We start from the raw sequence: 22,437 nt of genomic DNA, 5'->3' as shown, positions 1-22,437 counted from the left end.
GGCCACAGCACTCCAGCCTGGGTGACAGAGCGAGACTCCGTCTCAAAAAATAAAAATAAAAAAATAAAAATAATCCCACCACCCTTTGCTGACTCTCTTTTCGGACTCAGCCCGTCTGAACCCAGGTGAAATAAACAGCCTTGTTGCTCACACAAAGCCTATTTGGTGGTCTCTTCACACGGACGTGCGTAACAAGAAATGTATTTAAAAGCCTCTGATTTGGCGCCTAAAACTGGGTTTCAGCACCACTCCACAGTCCTGTAGTTGCCCTCAGAGCCCAAAATAGAAATTTTTCTTCAACCATAACCAGGACTCTGCATGAGGCCTAAGCACTGTCATCTGGAAATGCAGAACACAGAGATATCTTCATCTTGCAGAGTTAAAGGACATTAATGGCTGTGTGTATTGGCAGAGGGAGCCCCTCACAGCAGGACTGCCAAGAGTTAATCCACTTTAACATGTCACTGAGCTTCCTGGTTCTATATGACTCAGCCTAAACTCCAGGAAGTGGAGATCTAGTCAGGTGCCTCCTCCACATGTCCAGCCTCCACAGAGCAGAACAAGGTGTGGTTTCTCCAGTCCCTCAGACCACTGTGCCTCACCTGTTCTGGTTGTTGTATAAACAAACATCTCTGAGAGCTCAGCAGCATGTAGACTGTGACTCATTCCACGTAAAACAAAAGCTTAAGGATCTGACAAACACTGACTGGCCTCCTAATCTGAGTCCTTTTGGCTAAGAGCACTCAAGACACTTGTCTGGCTTTGCGTATAAAATGTCGTGCCTTTGGGGCAGAATTAAGGAGATACTCCCTTTTGAAGAAGATGAAAACGGAAGAAGCACATTTCTACCCCTAACCCCAATCAGGGGCCAGGCTCAGCAAATGATCAAAGAAATGTTTCTTCTTTCAGTGCTGCCTCCTTTCCCTTCTAGGATCTCTGGCAAGTCCCCTCCCTTACGCTCCCAGGGTCCTAGCTCACCCTCAGGCAAAGACAAGACTGAGGATGCAGTCAAGACTCAAATGAATGGGCCTGTTAGAGGCTAGAAAGAGGATTTCAGACAATATAAATCTGGTAGGGGTCTGAATCTTTAGGCAGAGCCTTTCCCAGACTATAGATTACAACCCAATAGGATTTAATAGGATTTAAAAGTTTATTTAACAGAGTACGATCATAATTATACAAAATATGGTTTTGTTTTTTTATTGGATTAGCCAATATCTTCACAATGGGTAGGGATACATTTTAAAATCAGAACAACCTATATTTTAATGAAAACATACAGATCTTCACTTCTACTTTAAAAACTGCCCTCTGGGGCTAGGAACGGTGACTCACACCTAAAATCCCAGCACTCCGGGAGTCTGAGGCGGGTGGATCACTTGAAGCCAGGAGTTCAAGACCAGCCTGGGGAACATGGTAAAACCCCATCTCTACTAAAACTACAAAAATTAGCCAGACTGTGCTGGTGCATGCCCGTAATTTCATCTACTTGGGAGGCTGAGGCATGAGAATCACTTGAACCCGGGAGGCGGAGGTTTCAGTGAGCTGAGATTGCACCACTGCATTCCAGCCTGGGCAATAGAGCAAACAAACAAAAAACCCTGCCCTCTGGAAACAGCTGGTCACTTCATGTCATCCTATAATCCAGTTTGGGCACTTCCCTTAGGCACTGCCCAGGAGTCTTTTTGGCAAAATTTCCAGCTTTCCTCTTTCATGCTAAACTAACCCTGGCTGTCTGAGTTGATGGAGTTGAGCCTCAGGGACTAGAAATGATCAGGTCAGAGGCTTTGCCAAGGCAAATGCCAGGAAAGGGCCAGAAGATTGCGAAGCAAATGCCAGGCCTGTTAAACTCACCCTCATCCCCATTTAGAACTGTTCTGTTAAGGCCAGGAGGGCTTTTCTGATTTACACTGACTTTCCCTAATAGAAGAACACAAATTCTTTTTGACCAAGGATACTATTTTCAGGAAAGCTCTCAGAGGGGCATGTGCTGGAGGGTGTTGGAGGGTGTTCGCTTTTCTTTTCTTCTCTTCATCTTGCTTTGTTCTCTTTCTGTTCTTGAGGACTTGCCCTGGTTCTCTCACTAGTGCATAGTCCTGGGCCATTTACATAAATATCTCTGAGCCTCAGTTTCTTCATCCATAAAATGGAAATGATCCCCTTCCTGTCTACATCACAGGGTTGTCGATGTAGTTAACATTTATTGTGCCCTTCCTGTGTGCGTGCAACAGAGTTAAACAGATCTACACGCCACATAGGTTTTGGTCCTGACAAGAGCCCTATGAAGTAGATACTTCTAATATCTCTGTCTGTGTTATGTGTCTGTTTTAGAGATGAGGGGACCAAGGACCAATGGTCACATGGTCACTAACTGGTGGAGCCTGGGACTCAAAACTAGGGAGTCTGACTCCAACTAGGAGACTCAGATCCCGAGCTGTATAACAAGGTCGTCCTTTGAAAACCCTAAAGCGTTATACAAATGTGCCAATTATTATGGTTATTGCCTGTTTTGTTACTACTATTTGTGAGGCACAGAGATGCCAGCAGGAGCCCTAAGCCAGAACGAGATGAAAGAAGGAGTGGAGGTGGGGGAAGGGGTGCGGATGCAGCCGGGCTCCAGGTTTCGGCTCCGCCCCTTTGGTCCCCATTCATCCCTTTGTTACCAGCTCTGGGATTTCAGTGCCGAGGTTAATAAAGAGCTTCCAGAAAACCCATCATTTTGATTAAAGCCGGGGACTATCTTGCCAGACAGCACTCTGGAGCCTGCCTACCGCCCACTCTGCTAAGTCAGTGCAGCCGGCAAAGGCTATTAAATGATTACAGTCGTTTCCGGCCCAGCCCCAGACAGCTCCCCTGGACTGCTCGTTCTTCGGCGCGGGCAGCTGTTGCTGCCTCTCGATGCCCAGGAAAGAGTCAGGGCACCGAAGGCTGTGCAGATTCCGGGTTTGCAAGTGAACTTTCCGCGCAGGGACACTGCGCCTCTCCCTCCTCCTTATTTCCGCTCACCACCCAAGTCAGCCACTGCAGTCTTTTTCAAGCAGCCCCGATTTCTTTTGCTCCTTCTTGGCTTTGGGCATCAATTTAATCAGCCTCTCTCTCTGTCTCCCTCTCTGTCAGAATTTGGCCGATTATAGAATGATAGTATATACTCAGGCTGACCAAAAGGCAAAAACCATCCGCCATCAACCGCTGAAACAGCCCAGGTTGTAAAACATCTCAAGCTCCTTCCCCGCCCCCTATTTCGCCATCTGTGGGGTTTGTTGGACCGACTGTCCGGACAAGCTCCGCCTTCTCCCACACCTTCACCCCCAACCCCAGCCAGTCCTTTACGAATTGAGCAGACCTAATCTGAGTAATCACAGCCCACGAAACACAGGAGAATCGTGGTCTGAAACCCAAATCCTGTCCAGGATCAGAGAGAGAGGGAAGAAGCTAAGCCCACCTGGGCTAGCATTTCCAGCACTTCCCCTCTGCTGCTTAGTCCTTCAATAGACAGTGGAAAGACTTTTCCATGGAAACAAAGGAATGTAAAAATATACTCCCTGTTCTCTGTAAGATCTTAGGCTCTGTAATCAGAATAGTAGGCTTAAACCTGGCTATATCATGTAAATTATGTGCTGTTTGGCAAATTATTTCATAATCAGTTTTCATCCGTAAAAAAAGATCATAGTAGTGCCCGCCCCATAGGGTTGTTATAGATTAAATGTAATTATCCTTATACAGCACATAGCGTAAGTGCATGGCGCAAAGTAAACACTGATTAAATTTTACTTATTAAGATCAGAGCAGCAGAAGATTCATTTGTTTAAGGACTATTGATTGCTTATTATGGATTAGACAGTTTATTGGGTATTTTGCATGTATTTAATTTTAAATGATTTAATTACAATTAATTAAAGCTATTATAAATGTATTTATCTAAATACATATGTAAAGCATATTTATTTTATAAAAAAGGAATCCAAAGGCTTAAATTACAGCAAGATAATTTGTCCTAAATCACACAGGATTTTTTTTTTTTTTTTTAGAGACAAGGTCTATATCTGTTGCCCAGGTTGGAGTACAATAGTGAGATCATGGCTGACTGCCAGCCTGGACCTCCTGGGCTCAAGTGATCCTCTCATCTCAGCCTTCTGAATAGCTAGGACTACAGGTGTGTGCCACTATGTTTGGCTAATTTTTTTTTTTAACATATAGAGATAGGGGCTAAGCACAGAGGACCATGCCTGTAATCCCAGCAATTTGGGAGGCCGAGGCAGGTGCATCACCTGAGGTCAGGATTTTGAGACCAGCCTGCCCAACATGGTGAAACCCTGTCTCTACCAAAAATACAAAAATTAGCTGGGCATCGTGGCAGGCACCTGTAATCCTAGCTACTTGAGTGTTTGAGGCAGAAGAATCACTTGAACCCGGGAGAAGGAGGTTGCAGTGAGCCAAGATTGCAACAAGAGCAAAACTCCGTCTCAAAAAAAATAAATAAATAAAAATAAAAAATTTAAAAAAAATATATATATATAGAGAGAGAGAGAGATAGGGCCTTGCTGTGTTGCCCAAGCTGGTCCTGAACTCCTGGCCTCAAGCAATCTTCCCACCTCTGCCTCCCCAAAGAGCTAGGATCACAGGTGTCAGCCACCACATTCAGCCCCACAAAGGGATTTCATAATGAAGGTGAAAAACTATTCTCACGTTGACTCCTTGGCTCAATAATCAAATAGTTTTTGTTTGTTTTGTTTACTTCTTGTGAAGCCTTGGGGATGAGGGAAGAGACAGAGCTGAGCTCCATTCATAGGCCTAGCATTCTGATCTATAGAGCAGCTGGGAGAGTGGTGCGTGTGTGATTGGATGTCAGGCTTAGCACTGGGGAGGCCAATCTAATACCACTCCCCAGAGACCGCTAGACCTGCTACTCCTGGGTGTTTCACCCTCTTTGGGTGGAATGAGTTGAGCTGGAAGAAGATTTTTTGGCTGTTTGGTGCCCCAAGCTACAGCTGGGCTAATTTTCAGTAATCTTGGAGCGGAAGAGATAAATACACTTGGCATATTTTTAAAGCCACAGCTCTTGCTTTGTGCCCAAAATAACTCTGCCATTTCTAGGTTAAGAGTATAAAGACATCATGTGCTGCGAACCCAGATTCAAACATTGGAATGGCTGGTCTCCGTAGTTAGCTAAAAAAAACCTCACATTTCTTCTTTCCATGAGTCCCCCGCAACCCAGCAGGGCTCAGGCTGCACAGTTTTCTCTACCTTGTTTCCTGGTTGCTAACATCCCCTGGGATGTAGGGAAGGCAATTTCCCTTTAGAGTCTCTTCTCAAAATACCCCCTCTTCGGTTGGCTGTCATATCCAGGGGGTAACACAATGCTTAAAATGTAGGTTCTTGGGTAACAAAGACTTGAGTTGGAATCTGCTTCACCACTTATTTGTGAACTTTGAGTGAGGCACTTGGCCTCTTAGCTCCCATTCTCTCATATGCAAAACAAAGATAACAATAACCATCTAATGGGATTGTGAACATTAAAAAGAGACAAGGCTTATAAATCACACAGATCAATGTCTGTCATGCAGAAACTCTGAAATAAAGAATGGGTATTATTACTATGTAGTATTCCTTTACAAATCCAACTCTCACTTTAACCACCTATTCCCAAATGTAGTACTTCCAGAAATTCTCTTTTCCAAGGACTCTCTCCCCATCAGGCTCTGCTCCTCCTAGGGGATTGAAGACTTCGGGCTGTGACATTTTCCAGCTTAGAAATGGTTGCTAGGTTACTCTCCATAGCCCTCTGAAGGAGGAAGTGAAGGAGGCTGCTTAGACATGGTGGAAAGCACACTGGACGAGGTATCAAAGTCTTGGGTTCAAATCTCAGCTCTGGCATTCTGCTTTCTACTATTTTCTAGGATACTCTTTGATTAACATTGACTTACAGTTTCTTCATTTTTAAAATGGATATAATAGCTACCTCCCAGAGGCATTGTTATTTATTCAACTAAACTTATTATTTACAAGCCCAGGCACGTGGCTCACGCCAGTAATCCAGCACTTTGGGAGGCCAAGGCAGGTAGATCACCTGAGGTCAGGGGTTCAAGACCAACCTAACCAACATGGTGAAACCCTGTCTCTACTAAAAATACAAAATTAGCCTAGTGTGGTGGCGCAAGTTTGTAATCCCAGCTACTTGGGAGGCTGAGGCAAGAGAATCACTTGAACCCAGGAGGCAGAGGTTGCAGTGAGCTGCGATTGTGCCATTGCACTCCAGCCTGGGCAACAAGAGCAAAACTCCATCTCAAAAAAAAAAAACCTTATTTACAATAAATCAGACATTAAATTAGGAATTAGGGATATAAATATGAATAATATTAGGACAAGTACTCTGTTCTCAAAGAATTACAGTACAGTGGGAGGAAAAGACAAGTAAATGAATAAATACAATAATAGTTTTAAAGGATAAACAAGGTAGATAAATTCTGGTATAAAGATGACATTAAACTTTCTAGAGACGGTGTGTGCAGTGGTTAAGAGCACAGACTCAGAAGTCAGACAATTCTGCTTCAGATTCTGGTGCCCTTACTAGATGTGTGATCTTATTTAATCTTATGGGTCTCAGTTTTCTTAGCAGTAAAATGGGTATATTAATACACAAATTTCTGGGTGTGGTTATACAGATTAAAGGAGTTAATACTTGTAAAGTGCTTAGAATAATACTTGGCACATGGCTTAACTGTTCAATACAGGTTAGCTATTATGATTCACAAGCAAATTTTCTCCTCTGTTTGCTCTAGCATTTTTAACTGTGGAGGTTAAGTCTGTTGATGATGACGTCACCGAGTTAAGTGACATATAGCACTAGCTCGAGGTGGGGATGGAAGGCTCAGAGGGAAGTATGTAACAAGTGCAGTTCAACCACAGGTAAGTGAATGCCAATTTGCCAATTTGATATTTTTATATCCTATGATTCTGTAATTCTACTTCCAGAAATTTATCCTATATAAATACTAGTAAGCATGCATAAGAAATATGTATAAGAATGTATATTGCATTGTTTAGAAAACATAGATACCAACAGGAAATTGGATAAATTATGATATACGTATACAACATAGTACTATACCCTTACTCAAGAAGATTGTGGCAAGTCTATATGTACTAATGGAGAAAGGTGTTTGTTAACATATGCACACACACAAGCTGTATAATATGTATAGCATTATCCCATTTTGCTTTTTGAAAATCTCTATATAGTCATGCGCCCTATAATCATGTTTCAGTGAACAGTGGACCACACATATGACAGTTGTCCTATAAGATTATAATAATATATTTTTATTGTACTTTTTCTGTGTTTAGGTATGTTGAGATACACAAATACTTATCATTGTGTAACAATTGCCTACGGTATTCAGTATAGTAATATGATGTACAGGTTTGTAGCCTTAGAGAAATAGGCCATATGATAAAGCCTAAGTGTGTAGTATGCTATATAATCTAGGTTTATGAAAGTACATTCTATGATATTTGTACAATGAAAAAACTGCCTAACGACACATTTCTCAGTGTATCCCCATTGTTAAGTGATGCTAGAAATATTTGGAAGAGTAAACCCTAAAGTAAACATGGAAGTTAGGTGGTAATGATAGTTTCAATAATGATGTCAATATAGTTTTATCAATTGTAATGAATGTATCACTCTGGGCAGGATGTCATTGTGGCGGGGGTAGGGAGCGTTGTGCACGTGGGAGAGCAGGAGTGCATGAGACCCTACACTTTCTACTCAACTTCTCTGTGAACCTAAAACTGCTCTAAAAAGTAAAGTTGATTAATTTCAAAAAAATATTGGAGGATAAACACAAAATTGTTAACAGTGGTTGCTTCACCAAAGGGAAATAGGATTGAGGGAAATAAATATTTCTATGCAAATAATGCTGTATTGTTTAATACTTTCTTCAACAATGTAATTCTATTTTATTTTAAAATACATTAATTTAAAATGTAGACATATAAAGAATTCTGGAGCTACACGCTAAATTATTGGTAGTGGTTACTTTTGGAAAGCATGATTGGATGTAGGGAGTGAGGCATTACTCATTTTATTTTAGTCCTGCACAGATATAATTTGTTATGACTTTTGTTTCTTCTGTAATTAAATCAAAGAGAGAGAGGTTCAGAAGAACACTAGCCCGACATGGTTCAAAAACTAGCCTGGACCCACGATTAACTACATAATTTGCAGGAACCAGTGAAATTTGCCAAATGAAAATGGCGGGAGGGGGCCCTTGTTAACAAATAATTAAGAACTTCAAGACAGTGACAGTATATCAAAACACACAGGGCCTTTCTAAATGCTGGGCCCCAAGAAGCCAGTCTTGCCCAGGCCTGAGCACTACTGGGTTCCTCCCTTAGCACCACATCTTAACACTGACTATTCCCAAAGGTTTCACACTGCCTGCCCCACCTGAAAATCTATGAGGCATCATTTTACCTGACAACAAAATGGCTTCTGACTTTGGTTGGGTTTTCAAACTTTTCTTCTCTACCCTCCCCCCTTACTTTGTTACAATCTGTGCTTCTTAAAATTTGGCAGCAATCCCAGGCTCTGTGTTGCTGTGTCACTTCTCAGCCTTGAGCAACCATTTCTAGACAAGTAGTGATATCTGTGCATTGAGGATATAAAATGGAGGTGCTGTCAGCACACTGCAGTATAAGGAAGGCAAGATAATAGGAGAACCCTCTACCCCACCCTGCACACTTCCATACCATTCCATGTAATCTAGCAAAAACATTTTGAATCCTCTTTACTGTGTGCCAAGCACTGTGTTAAGTGCCAGGAGCATTAAATTGAGTAGTAATAGATCTGACGACATTTCTGAGTGGCTACCATGAACTAAGCATGGTTCTAAGCATTTTGCATGCATTATCTCATTTAATACTTACAACAGCCTATGGTCTCTCCTCTTTTACACATTGATAAATCTGAAGCACAGGTTGCACAATTATTAAGTGATACGATAGAAATGTGAGGCACTGTGCAATGCCATGCTATCTCCCTTCAGAAACCAACACGAGACAAATTTTAAACCTGCCCTTCACTCTTCACATTTTCTCAGACATGACATACCAAATCCACTAGGATTACCTAAGAACATTTCCAAGGCCCGCCCTTCTTTTTTTTACAATAAAAAAATGCTGCATTTACTTCCCGTTTTGATTCTCCTTTTCTAAACACTCCAAAGTTTCCAATATTTGGTTTGGGAGAAGAAAAACACTAAGTTGAAAGCTCATAGCTCATCTTGACATGTTATTCAGCAGTGATCCCCCATTATTTGAGGTTTGATTTCTGAGGCTTCAGTTACCCACAGTCAACCTTAGTCTGAAAATATTAACTGAAAAATTTCAAAAATAAACAATTCATAAGTTTTAAATTGCAAGCTGTTTTGAGTAATGTGATGAAATCTCGAGCCATCCTGCTTCATCCTGCCCAGTATGTGAATCATCCCTCTGTCCGGCCTATCCATGCTGTCTACGCTACTCACCTGTTAGTTCACTTAGAAAGTGTCTTGTTATCCGATTGGCTGTTTCAGTATCAAAGTGCTTGTATTCAAGTACCCTTATTTTACTTAATACTGGCCCCAAAGCACAAGTGCCTAATTTACAAATTAAACTTTATCATAGGTGCGCCTATGAAAGAACATAATATATATAAAGGTAAGTACTAAATGAGGTTTCAGGCATCCACTGAGGGTCTTGAAACGTATCTCCCGAGATAAGTTGGGACTGCTGTAGGTTGATTTTTGAAAATTCAGTAGAGTAAAGGAAACTTACAAGAATCTTCTTTCCTAAATATAAACAAACCAACTAACCTTCTAGTGGCTCTCCATGGCCAACAAATGAAACTACAAATTATTTAGCAGGACGTTTAAGGTCCTACAAAATCTGATTCCAGTCTACGTATCTGATCTCATTTCCTAACATCTCTTTATCCCACCACATCCATCAAATGCACTCATCCTATTAACCCAGGCTATACAATTCAGTTTATTTGTTTTTTGTTTTTGCATGCACACATTGTTTCCTTTGCCTCCTCTCCACATCCTACTTGCCATCCTGCAATACCCAGTATTTTAAATTTTTTTTCAAGACAGGGTCTCATTCTGTCACCCAGGCTGGAGTGAAGTAGTGTGATCTTGGCTCACTGCAACCTCCGCCTTCCAGGTTCAAGTGAATCTCATGCCTCAGCCTCCCAAGTAGCTGATACTACAAGTGCATGCCATCACACCCGGCTAATTCTTATATTTTTTGTAGAGATGGGGATTTGCCAAGTTGCCCAGGCTGGTCTCAAACTCCTGGGCTCACACAATCCACCCGTCTCAACCTCCCAAAGTGCTGGGATCACAGGTGTGAGCCACTGCGCCTGGCCTCAATATCCAGTATTAAATGTCAAATAATTTCTGACTTAGTCCCCTGAATTTCCAATTCCATCTTCTGGGGACCCACGACATCCATTGTTCATGGTTGCTGAGAGTGTTTGGGCCCTGTGAAAACAATCTGGGGACTGTCTCAAGAGAGGCAGAACAGCTTACCTCATTTACCTAGGGTTTGAACTGATTATGACATAGATAGACCCTGGGTCCCATTCTGGACCAACAGGCCCTGGTGGTTTGTCCCAGCTTCCTTCCCCTTCATTGACCCTGCCTATGTAGGGCATTATCATGGTCCTTATCACATGACAATATAATATTTCCATCATATTTCTTTACATTTCTGCCTTCACCGTTAGATTTATAAGTGCAGGACTGTGTTATATTTAATATTATATTTGCATCACCTAGAACAGAGCCTGACCTGACCTAAGTGCTTAATAAATGTTTGATGATGACTACAATCATGTATCACTTAACAATGGGGATATGTTCTGAGAAATGCATCACTAGGCATTTTTGTTGTATGGACATCATAGAGTGTACTTACACAAAGCTAGATGGCATAGCCTACTACGTACCTAGGCTATATTGTATAGCCTGTGGCTCCTAGGCTACAAACCTGCACAGCATGTTACTGTAGAAAATACTGTGCAACTGTAATATAATGGCAAGTATTTGTGTATCTAAACATAGAAAAGGTACAGTAAAAATATGGTATTACAATCTTATGGGACAACTGTCACATATGTGGTCCATTGTTGACCAAAGTGTCGTTATTTGGTACATGACTATATGTAGAGGGTCCCAACAAAATTCTACGTTGGAGCCAAGCCAAGAAAAGCATCCCTAGAAAGGATACTATATACTTCACTTCTTTATCTCTCTCTTTCTCTCTGTCTCTCTCTCCCGTGTGTGTGTGTGTGTGCGCGCGCGCGCGTGTGTGTGTGTATGTGAGAAAGAAACAAGGAGAATAGGAATGAATAAGGATTTTAAAAGAGAAATGCTGATGACGGTGGTTAATGATGGAGTCCCAGGGACCTGGCTGGGAGGTGGTTTTTGTGAGGATCTTCGTAGTGCCCTTCAAATCACAAACATTTAGAAGGTATTATCCTGGAGGCAAGGTTGTGACCCTGGGCAAGAAAAGACCAAAGAAGCCAATTTATATCTCTAAATCCCCAGATTCAGAGAAAACATACCAAAAAGCTAAAGAAATTAGCTTTAGTGAGTTTCCCTCTAAAGAAATTTCCCAAAGGCAAATATGTAGAATCGATTTATACTTGTTGCAACAGAAGGAAATTGATGTGACACTGACCGCTGAATAAACACAGCCCTGCTGCCTGCAGACTGCAAGAACAGCAGTTGGATTGACATCTTGGTGACACAAGCAGCCCACAGGGGATGCTGGACTCTGGGGAGACTCTTTCATGGGTCCCATGGCCTAATAATTGTCAGCAGTATAAGGGGTGATTTCATCTCCAGTCAGAGCTCCTGTAAGTATGGAGAGGGCCTAAGCTTTGGAGATATCCAGCTTGTTTAGAATCTCAAGGAGGGAGCTAGAGTGAAGGTTGTTATATAAAATGCTCCCCAAAACCAAACACATCCTTAGATACATATGCATCCATAAAATTGACCCCGAACCATCCCACCCTCCTATCCACAACACAGGAAGCATCACAGGAAAAGCAGGTGGGATTTAGGAACATTGGCAGGAGCACCACCCACCCCTCAACCCCTAACACACACATATACACCAATCAGGCTCTTCCTTCTTTTTTTCAGGGAAGTTCTGGATATAATCTGCTTTCACTTAGACACAGACACTAGATGCACACAAGGCAGGCAATATGTGTTGCCCCATCTCCTGGCATCACTTGTGACAGTGACTTTTCCGTTATCTACCATGCCCCAGGATTGAATCCTTACAGATTGGCCTCTGGGTGATCTAAAGAGTACTGTCCTCTCCTGCCTGCTCCCAACTCTTGGAACAATATTCTTAAACCTGGGGCAGAACAACATCTCTAAGTCCAGAACACAATAATGTATTGGGAACTATTTTTCTCCTCTCTCCACATTTCCACCTTTGCTCTTAGAAAAGGGAATGCCCACCAAACCAATATCCCCATTCTTTGCAGGGATGTGCTAGGAAAAAAACTTTTCATCTTTCATCTACTTCCTTCCTTACTCTTCCCAGGAAGGGAGAGTAGTTTATCTGATTGGGTAGATCACTGAAAGCATGATTTAAATGGATCATGCTTCTTGACTGAGCAAAGTTAGCATCATCAGTCACTGTTCTTCCATGACACATCTCATCTTAATTCTCTTTCTCTACGCTAGTTCATTCTCTACTGAAATTAACTTACACACACACACACACACACACACACAGAGCCACTTCTGCCTGAACATGAAAAACCATGTGGTAGGCAGAATAATGGCCCCACCAAAATGACTGCATCCTAATTTTAGAACTTGTGAATATATTATATTACATGGCAAAAGGGACTTTGTGTTAATTTGTTATGGCAGCCCTAGGAAACTAATACAGATTTTGGTATCTAGAAGTGGGGTTCTGCTGTTATGAATGCCTAAAAATACGCAAGTGGCCTTGAAATTGGGAAATGGGCAGAGTCGAAGAATTTTGAAGAGCATGATAGAAATGGCCTAGATTACCTTGAACAGGCTGCTAGTAGAAATACGCATATTAATGGCTCTACTAGAGAGGACTCAGAAAAAAGTGAGGAGCAAACCTAAATTGTCATGAACAGATTGTTGTTACAAATATGGACATTAAAGGTGCTGCCGGTGAGGGCTCAGGTAGAAATAAGGAGCCTGTTATTGGAAACAAAAGGAAAGTGGATCCTTGTTATATAGTGGCAAGAACATACCTTGATTTTAGCCCAGTGAAACTCACTTTGGACTTCTGACTTCCAGAACTGGAAGATAATACTTTGTGTTGTTTTAAACCATGAAGTTTATGATTAACTTGCTACAGCAGTAATGGGAAATAAATCCAGACCCCCTATGGTTGGCCTAGAATTCAGACAGTAAATAGTCTCTTCCAAGTTACCAAGCTATTCCCTTCATGCATCATGCAGGACAAGGTAATAGTAATGTGTTAAGTGTATAGGGTTCAACAGCAAGCAGACATGGGTTCAAATACTGCCTTTACCACTGCATTTATTTATGAATTCAACAAAATTTATTGAGCATCATTGTGTGCTAGGCATCCTGCTTGACACTGGGAATACAATGGGGAGCAAAAAACATTTTTACTAGCTGTGTGAATGTAAGAAAGCCACTTAATTCTTTTTTTTTTTTTTTTTTTTTTTTTTGAGACGGAGTCTTGGTCTGTCCCCCAGGCTGGAGCGCAGTGGCCGGATCTCAGCTCACTGCAAGCTCCGCCTCCCGGGTTCACGCCATTCTCCGGCCTCAGCCTCCCGAGTAGCTGGGACTACAGGCGCCCGCCACCTCGCCCGGCTAGTTTTTTGTATTTCTTAATAGAGACGGGGTTTCACCGTGTTAGCCAGGATGGTCTCGATCTCCTGACCTCGTGATCCGCCCGTCTCGGCCTCCCAAAGTGCTGGGATTACAGGCTTGAGCCACCGCGCACCGCGCCCGGCCGAAAGCCACTTAATTCTTATGAGCTTTAATTTCTTTATCTGAAACATGGGAATAATAATGTACTTCTCTCAAAGTTAAGTATGCAACACATGTAAAGCGCTTATCACAGTTCTCAATAAATGTCTTCCTTTCTCTTGTTCTAAGAGACTATTTCTACAATTCAGGAGGCAACAGTATGGGATTTAAAGACGCATAAAACTTGAACCAGGCCAGGCGCGGTGGCTCACGCCTGTAATCCCAGCACTTCGGGAGGCCGAGGCGGGCGGATCACGAGGTCAGGAGATGGAGACCATCCTGGCTAACATGGTGAAACCCCGTCTCTACTAAAAAAAAAAAAAAAATAGCCGGGCATGGTGGCGGGCACCTGTAGTCCCAGCTACTCGAGGAGGCTGAGGCAGGAGAATAGCATGGACCAAGAAGGCAGAGGTTGCAGGGAGCCGAGATCGCACCACTGCACTCTACCAGTCTGGGTGGCAGAGCGAGACTCCATCTCAAAAACAAAACAAAACAAAACAAAACAAAACAAAACAAAACAAAACAAAAAAAACTTGACCCAGCAAAGACCCACTCACTGGAACATATACTTAAAAAAAACAATGTCCTCAGGGCTCTATTTCATGGTTCATCGTCCAACACAGAGCCAAACTCACAGGCTCAAAGGTATCCACCCTAGGGCTGTTTATATACCTAGTGATGCTCTTTTTTTTTTTTTTTTTTTTTTTTTTTTTTTTTTTTTTTTTGAGACGGAGTCTCGCTGTGTCACCCAGGCTGGAGTGCAGTGGCGCGATCTCGGCTCACTGCAAGCTCCGCCTCCCGGGTTTACGCCATTCTCCTGCCTCAGCCTCCGAGTAGCTCGGACTACAGGCGCCCGCCACCACGCCCGGCTAGTTTTTTGTATTTTTTTAGTAGAGACGGGGTTTCACCATGTTAGCCAGGATGGTCTCGATCTCCTGACCTCGTGATCCACCCGCCTCGGCCTCCCAAAGTGCTGGGATTACAGGGTTGAGCCACCGCGCCCGGCCAAAGGTTCTTAGTCTTTTTGTTTGTTTGTTTTGAGACAGAGTCTCGCTCTGTCGCCCAGGCTGGAGTGCAGTGGCGCAATCTTGGCTCACTGAAACCTCCCCCTCCTGGGTTCAAGCGATTCTCCCGCCTGAGCCTCCCAAGTACCTGGGACTAGAGGCGCCTGCCACCATGCCCATGCTCTTATCCCCACAATCTGGACTCTCTGAAAGCAGCTTGATGTGCATCTAATGTAAATCATTAATACTGGCTGAGGCTTCGTCTTACCACAGACCTTTACGGTACTCATCTGACTCCAAGTGATTATGGGAAAAGAGATCCAACAGGTGTGTTCTTGGGTAAGACAGTATTTATGACGCACAGTTGAAAAAGACGAGAGAAGACTTGGGGAATGTCACCTCTCTCTTCAGCTTCACACATGATACCAACTACAGCAACAGCTCTGGACACAAGATTGGGACAATGTTGGTAGAAAGCCCAAGCTGGTGAACCTTCTTGGAACATCACCAACAAACTTGCTTGTTTAGACTTTCTGTACAGGGCAGACTTTACTTATTTTTAAAGTTTGTTTGGTTGGTTTTTTACAGGTAATGGCATCTATAATTTCAAGACCGAAGGTACATTGTTTGGGATCCAGCAGACAAGGAACACAACGCTAGTTACAATAAACTTCTCTGTGTTCTTAGGTCCACATTTGGTTCTTAAAAGTTACCTTTTCATACCCTAATTTTCTATTATTATGCCTCTTAAGTCTGACTTCTACAAAGCTCTCAATTTCCTGTTTCAAAAGTAGCACAAGCATCCTTCTTCCCCCTTACTTCCTTTAGTATTACCATCTTCAGGACTGACTTTTCCCATCCTTTGCCTAGCCCATGCCCTTGGAGATAGACCATTTCAGACAGAGCTGTTGCTGAGGAAGCTCTTGGTCTCACTGAGATAAATGTGGAATGCCATCTATTTCTGCTCTCCCTCTTTTTCTGATTGTGAGTAATGGAGACTCTAAGTGCTGAGGCAGAGTAAGATTTCTCTCCAGTCCACATACTCATTGCCAGGCTTCCTGGCAGTGACTAATCTTATGGCCCTTTCCTGGGGGGCCCCTAGTCTCTAGCCAGTGCTTGAACTGAATATGTTTCTCCAGATTAGGCAATGACCTTTTCAACTGCAAAGCTGACTGCCTCTGAAGATAAAATTTTCACGTTCCTTTGAAATCTGGGCAGAATTTATTTTAAAATATTGCCATGAAAGACCCTTGCTGTCACTAGGGCAGACTTTCATTTTTAGTTTACTTGTATCAGTGAGGCTGAGGACAGGGCTTGCCGGAGCCGTAAAACTTAAAGGAATTACAAACTATCTTCTTCCTCTGCCCTCAACCCAGGTTATAAGCAGGTCTTTCTTGTTGAAGCACCTCCCAGGAGGAGTTCCAAGCCTACCAATTCTAAACAATCTCAGCAATTTTTCCCACAGAGTGAAGTGCAGACTCTCCACCCTCCGTATCCTCTTTCCCACAAAGCTCTCAGTCACACAGGTGGCCCATCACCTTTGAGCTGAGGCAGGTGGCAAAGTTGGTGAGCCCCCACTTCCTTGGCCCTTTGTGACACTGACATCTCCCCAGCAGAAACTTGAATCTCCCTTTTGACAAGGGGCTTAAAACTTCAGCTACAAAGAATGGTATATAAAGAAAGCTAGAAGGGAGTGTAATTCAGAAACTTTCCTGTTTTATGCAACCCTCTTAAACAAAAGAAGGGATAAAGTGGTTTTTTTTTCAAGATATATTCAAAAGTTGTTTCTCCTGACAAGGTTTTCAGGGGCCAGACTGTATTGCTTCAATGTAGCTGGCATATTAAAGGAATCAATGATAACTGAAGAAACTATAGTAAGTCTGTATTCCCTTACCCTGCATTAGCCTGCTTCTCTCCATCATGGGGCTTGAAGGAAACTGCAGCCTAAGAGAACAGTGTTGCTCTATTCTCCTCGCTACACTCTCTAAAATGTTATATCCAGGAGCATACATCTGAGTGCATATGAGACTGGATAGGTTTCAGGAGACACGTGATCTCTATTTGGGGCTACTGTTATGGAAGAAACTCTTTTATTATGTATTATGGTCTTAATCATGACTGTATTCTGCCCAGGCCACCAATCCTAGAATAATTACCACGGGACAAATGAGAGGTCCAAGGAAATACAGAGCGTCTAGGGAAAGAAATATCTTAGAATCTTTTCATAAACAAAAATGTTTAATTTCAGAAAACCAGGAAATCTCCATTCTAATCTTTTATTTACATGACCATTAAAAGTGGAAGGTACAGAGTGTTTTCCCAAGAACAAGATGAAGAAAGTCATGAATGGATGGAGCCAGCAAAGACTTAAGTAAGCTTCATGGCTTCTCCTAGGTAGAGGATGCTAATTCCTGTTCCCACACCTTTGCTTCCTCCCTTCAGGTCAATCCAAAACAAACAAATTCTTTATCATAAGCTGCAAAGAGAATTCCAGCAAACACAACGAATTTCACACCCCCAGAAAGTAAAAGTGCATCTTACGAGGACTTACTTTCCTCAGGTAGAGAAAGCTAAGCCAAGCTGGCACTCCTGGGCTGTCAGATGGCAGGTGAGAGCGAAGGATACTCACAGGCGGGAGCTGCCCCACTCACACAGATCCCTGACCTCATTTGTTTTTTTCCTAATAAGGATATGAACACACCTCCCAGGACTGTCATTGCTATGACAACGGCAGAAGTTGAGGTTGAACAGGTTAGTGGAACAGCATGCTTTCTAAATTCTCCAACAAGGCCTGAGGCTGCACTCACTCATGAAATGGAAAAATTCATGTTGACAGTGCTCCTAAATAGATTCCGAAAAACTTAAGGATCATGCTTTCTTTCTGGGGAAGGACCAGAGATGGAGTCTCCATGGAGTCTTTCTATGGGGAGTTGGTTTTGTCAGAGAGGTAAGAATCCTTGAGACAATTAAGATTATAAATCCCCATATAAAACTAGGGCACATAAACTGTGTCCATTTTCCACAGAGTAAAGAGATGTGGCAAATCAGGGCAAAAGCAATCCCCTAAGGAAACAAAGAGACAGGCACTTAAAAAAATCTTCTCTATAGCAGATTCTTCCCACAGAGAATACTCAGAACAACCTGGGTCTAAATTTTGAAGCTGAAGGATAGACTCATACCTTGAAAAATCATTTAAAAATAGCTACTGTTTACTAAACCCTTATTGTTCTTCAGATTCTGCAATGTATGTGCATTATCTCATCTCATTTTTGCAAGAACCCTATAAGGTACACACCACTATTCTCCCCATTTTATAGAGAAAGAAACTGAGAATCAGGAAAGTTAAGTAATGTTCCCAGGAACATACAATTACTGAGTGGCAGAGGTAGAATTCAGAAAGGGTCACTGACTCCCAAGCTTGAGCTCTTAACAATTATCTCTCGGGCATGGGAAAAGGCCCCCTTCTTCTCACAAGAACCATAAACAGATGGCTTCTGTGCATGGATTCTCAGCCTGTAATGATATAAGACAACCTCAGGAATATTGACCTTAGAGCAGTTCTTAAACTTTAGAGTAGATTGGTATCACATGGAAGGCTTTTTAAAACATAGACTGCTGGGTCCTATTCCTGAGAATGCCTTTCTTTCTTTTTTTCTCTTTCTTTTTTTTTTTTTTTTTTTTTTGAGATAGAGTCTCATTCTGTCACCCAGGCTGGAGTGCAGTGGTGCGATCTCAGCTCACTGCATCCTCCACCTCCAGGTTTCAAGCAATTCTCCTGCCTCAGCCTCCCGAGTAGCTGGGATTACAAGCGCCCGCCACCATGCCCAGCTGATTTTTGTAATTTCAGTAGAGATGGGGTTTCGCCATGTTGGCCAGGCTGGTCTTGATCTCCTGACCTCAAGTGATCTGCCCGCCTTAGCCTCCCAAAGTGCTGGGATTACAGGCATGAGCCACCACACCCAGCCTCCATCCTGAGAATTTCTGATTCATTAGTCTAGGATAGAGCCTAAGAATCTGCATTTCTAACAAGTTTCTGGGTATTGTTGGTGTTGCTGCTCCTTTGAGAACCATTGTCTAAACCAAGGTTCTCCAACTAAGCCTCATTGCCTTAGTGGTTTCCCCTACCTAACTAATCTTTCGCTGTTTAGTCCCAGATCCCCTGGGGTCTTGAGAAACTATAATGTTATCTTCTGCAGTGCTGTGTGTTTTGAAATTTTCTGAACTTTTCTGAAAATAGTTCAGAAAATTTCAAAACTTTTCAAAATTTCCCACTCTAAAACTAATGTACTGTTGCCTTAGGTAAGGCCTGAGATCCCCTGAAATGTAGAAAGAGGAGCTGGAAGAACCAATGACAGATAACAAAGCAGCCTGGCCTACTGAAGCCAGACCAGTTCCCTCACAGACAGAGGCAGTCCTTTTATAACCTCTGGGATTGCCTCTAGGAACTGATCACAAGAGGGCATTCATTAAAACCACTTCAAGGCATTCGTATTCCTGAAGTTAAAAAGAGCTGTAACATGAGCAACTGGCCCTTTAATATCCCTCCCCACCCCCAAACACATTCTTCCATCTGAAGAAGAGGCTGCAACCGTATTCCCTGCATTCCCAATTTAGTTAATTTTCTCTCTCTGCTCAGTCTCAAGGGAAGCTGAAAGGAAATAAGAAAGCCTATGGTCCGGGTCTGCTCACACAAAGGGGAGGCTAGAGAAAGGGGCCAGTAATCAGGATTAACCAATTTAATGCCTGATTTGTTTATGCCGCAGAAAACATCACTTGGTGATGCCCTTGTTGATCCCTTCAGAGTGTGGCATCTTTATCTTAGGCTTTTGCAGACTGTGAAAATAAATGAACAGTTTCTCAACAAAGCAAAAGAATTCATCAGTGAGGCCGGGCACAGGGGCTCACGCCTGTAATCCCAGCACTTTGGGAGGCCAAGGTGAGTGGATCACGAGGTCGGGAGATTGAGACTATCCTGGCTAACACGGTGAAACCCATCTCTACTAAAAACACAAAAAATTAGCCAGGTTTGGTGGCACACGCCTGTAGTCCCAGCTACTCAGGAGGCTGAGGCAGGAGAACCCCTCAAACCCAGGAGGCGGTGGTTGCTGTGAGCCGATATCGTGCCACTGCACTCCAGCCTGGGGGACAGAGTGAGACTCTGTCTCAAAAAAAAAAAAAAAAAAATTAGACATTTATTAACTATATGTCAAGCACTATGCTCAGTTCTTTTTTCTCCTTTAGTCACAGTAACTCAATAAAACAGGTGTTATTACTATTGCTACACCCAATTTACAGAGAGGGTAATTAAGAAAATATGAATTCAGGCAGTTTGTCTATGCTCACTCAGCAAGTAAGCTTGGGATTAGAATTCAACTCAAATCTGACTCGAAATCATAATCTTAATCTTTATTATTCCCTCCAAGCAGTACAGAACATGTATTGAGTCTTAAAAGCCTAAAAGTACCAGAAAGATGGGGAGAAAGTAGAGAATCCCTTTAACTTTACATCATTGATGCAGAGGTATGTATTGAAAAGTATGATTAGGTTGCCACGGAGTAGCTGGAAGATGTAAGCCCTATCCAGCATAGTCCATGAAGACTGTGACTCATGTGTCAGCAGCCAGGCACAGTTCTGGATAAAATGGGTTATACAAGAGGGGCTGGGACAGTAAAAAAGGAAACAAGGAGATCCCCTCCTCTATCTCTGTAAAAGAGATAGGTTCTTAACATTTTTTGAATCTGAAAGAGGGACCTGGCCAGATGTATGAAATATCAATACATGGTTCCTGATCCACATTTACCTAGGAATACACATCAACCAGCATCACTACTGGGAGGGAGAATGTATTCAAAGTTAGTTTTTGGCTCACCAGGTCGACCTACAATGCCTCCATAAGAGCAAGAAAAACTGAAACAAAGGCAGGGTAGAAAGTCATGATTTCACGTGGCTTCTTTGGGAAATTCTCACCTTCCCAGATGCTTCCACATCCTGCAACACTTGGCAATCTAAAACCACTTCCTCCTCCATCATGTCTTCACTCCATCATTGGCATTGAGGGTACAAATTTGTCAATGAACTATTTTGTGTTCTTTCCCTTGCAATCTGGCAATATTAGCTCTCTAATGAATTGCTTCAACTTGTATATTTTTTGGACAAATGTGACTTTTAGTTGAATTGTGCAACATCCATAAATAGCAAATCCTGGCTGATTAGAATCAATGAACGCCCTTAGAGTTGCCAGCAAAAAATGGGCCCTTAGCTGCATGTTACTTAATAATTTGAAAGGCATCTGATTATTTTGGGGAAAAAACCTTTTACACACACATTCTATGTCATCTGTTATGTATGTAGATATGTATTTGAATTTGAATGGATTCTTGCAAGCCAGCCATGTTATGAATATAAGTGCCAGATATACTTGGATTTGAAACTAAACACATTTGGGTTTGAATCCTACCCTCTGCCACTCACAAGCTATGTGAACTTGGGTACATTGTTTAATCTCTCTGTCTCTGCAGTTTCTCGTATGTAGAATAGATATAATAAATCCCTTGCAAGCTTGACTTAAAGAAAAAATGAGACCACACATACAATGTACTTGGCACAGTATCAAGGCATATTATGGCTTAATAATTAGTAACTACTATTATCATCATGATGTTCTATTAATAGAGGATTAGAGTAGACATATTTTGTGTCTCTACCAACACTTAATCTTCCCTTTCTGAAAACTGCCACAGCTATGGGCCTCCAAAGCCATATTTCTATTACATGACCCTGCTTTAGTGATAGGGCAAGAATAAGGATACCAAGGAAATGTGAGTTTAAGCAATTTTCCTATACTCACCCAGTCATTAGGTTTTTTACACAACTTGGCAGGTTCTCTTTCCTGAAAGTTTGGATTAGGAAAGGGTCCCTATTATTCCTCTAAACTAAGAAATTGTGAGGCGATCATGTTTGGCAACATGCATGCCAAGGCACTAAAAGTCAGTCTGCAGAATATTGTTGATGTGCAGAGAGAAGCAGATTAACTTTGACTTGAACTCAAAACAATGCCTTGGTTCTGATAACTTTCCACTTCCATGAGAAACCATCTTCCTTCCTTCCTCTTCTTTCCTTCCTTCCTTCTCTTTCTTTCCTACTTTTTCTCTTTCTTTCCTTACTACTTTGGGTGGGTTTCCATAGTCTTCAACCAAAAGATCTTTGTTAACAGTGTCATCTCTGTGCATAAGGCCACCAGATCTTCTCAGCATGTCTTGGATGGCCTAAGCATTTGAAAGGTACCTGATTTAAACAAACAAACAAATCCCAAAAACTTCATACACACACACACACGTGCACACTTTTCTTATGTTATCCTTTTTCAACTCCTGAAAAGCATT

The 22,437-nt window shown here is 42.3% G+C and overlaps 1 protein-coding gene across 20 annotated transcripts in view; it reads right to left on the bottom strand.

Moving 5' to 3' along the window:
• The window catches only part of LOC112625707 (protocadherin alpha-C2), a 203,975-nt gene that overhangs the window by 8,012 nt on the left and 173,526 nt on the right, over window positions 1-22,437 (bottom strand). The gene's annotated exons all lie outside the window — the stretch shown is intronic.

The sequence above is a fragment of the Theropithecus gelada genome, chromosome 6, assembly GCF_003255815.1.
Source record: "Theropithecus gelada isolate Dixy chromosome 6, Tgel_1.0, whole genome shotgun sequence".
Classification (NCBI taxonomy): domain Eukaryota; kingdom Metazoa; phylum Chordata; class Mammalia; order Primates; family Cercopithecidae; genus Theropithecus; species Theropithecus gelada.
This window is presented reverse-complemented; position numbering and strand designations above follow the sequence as displayed.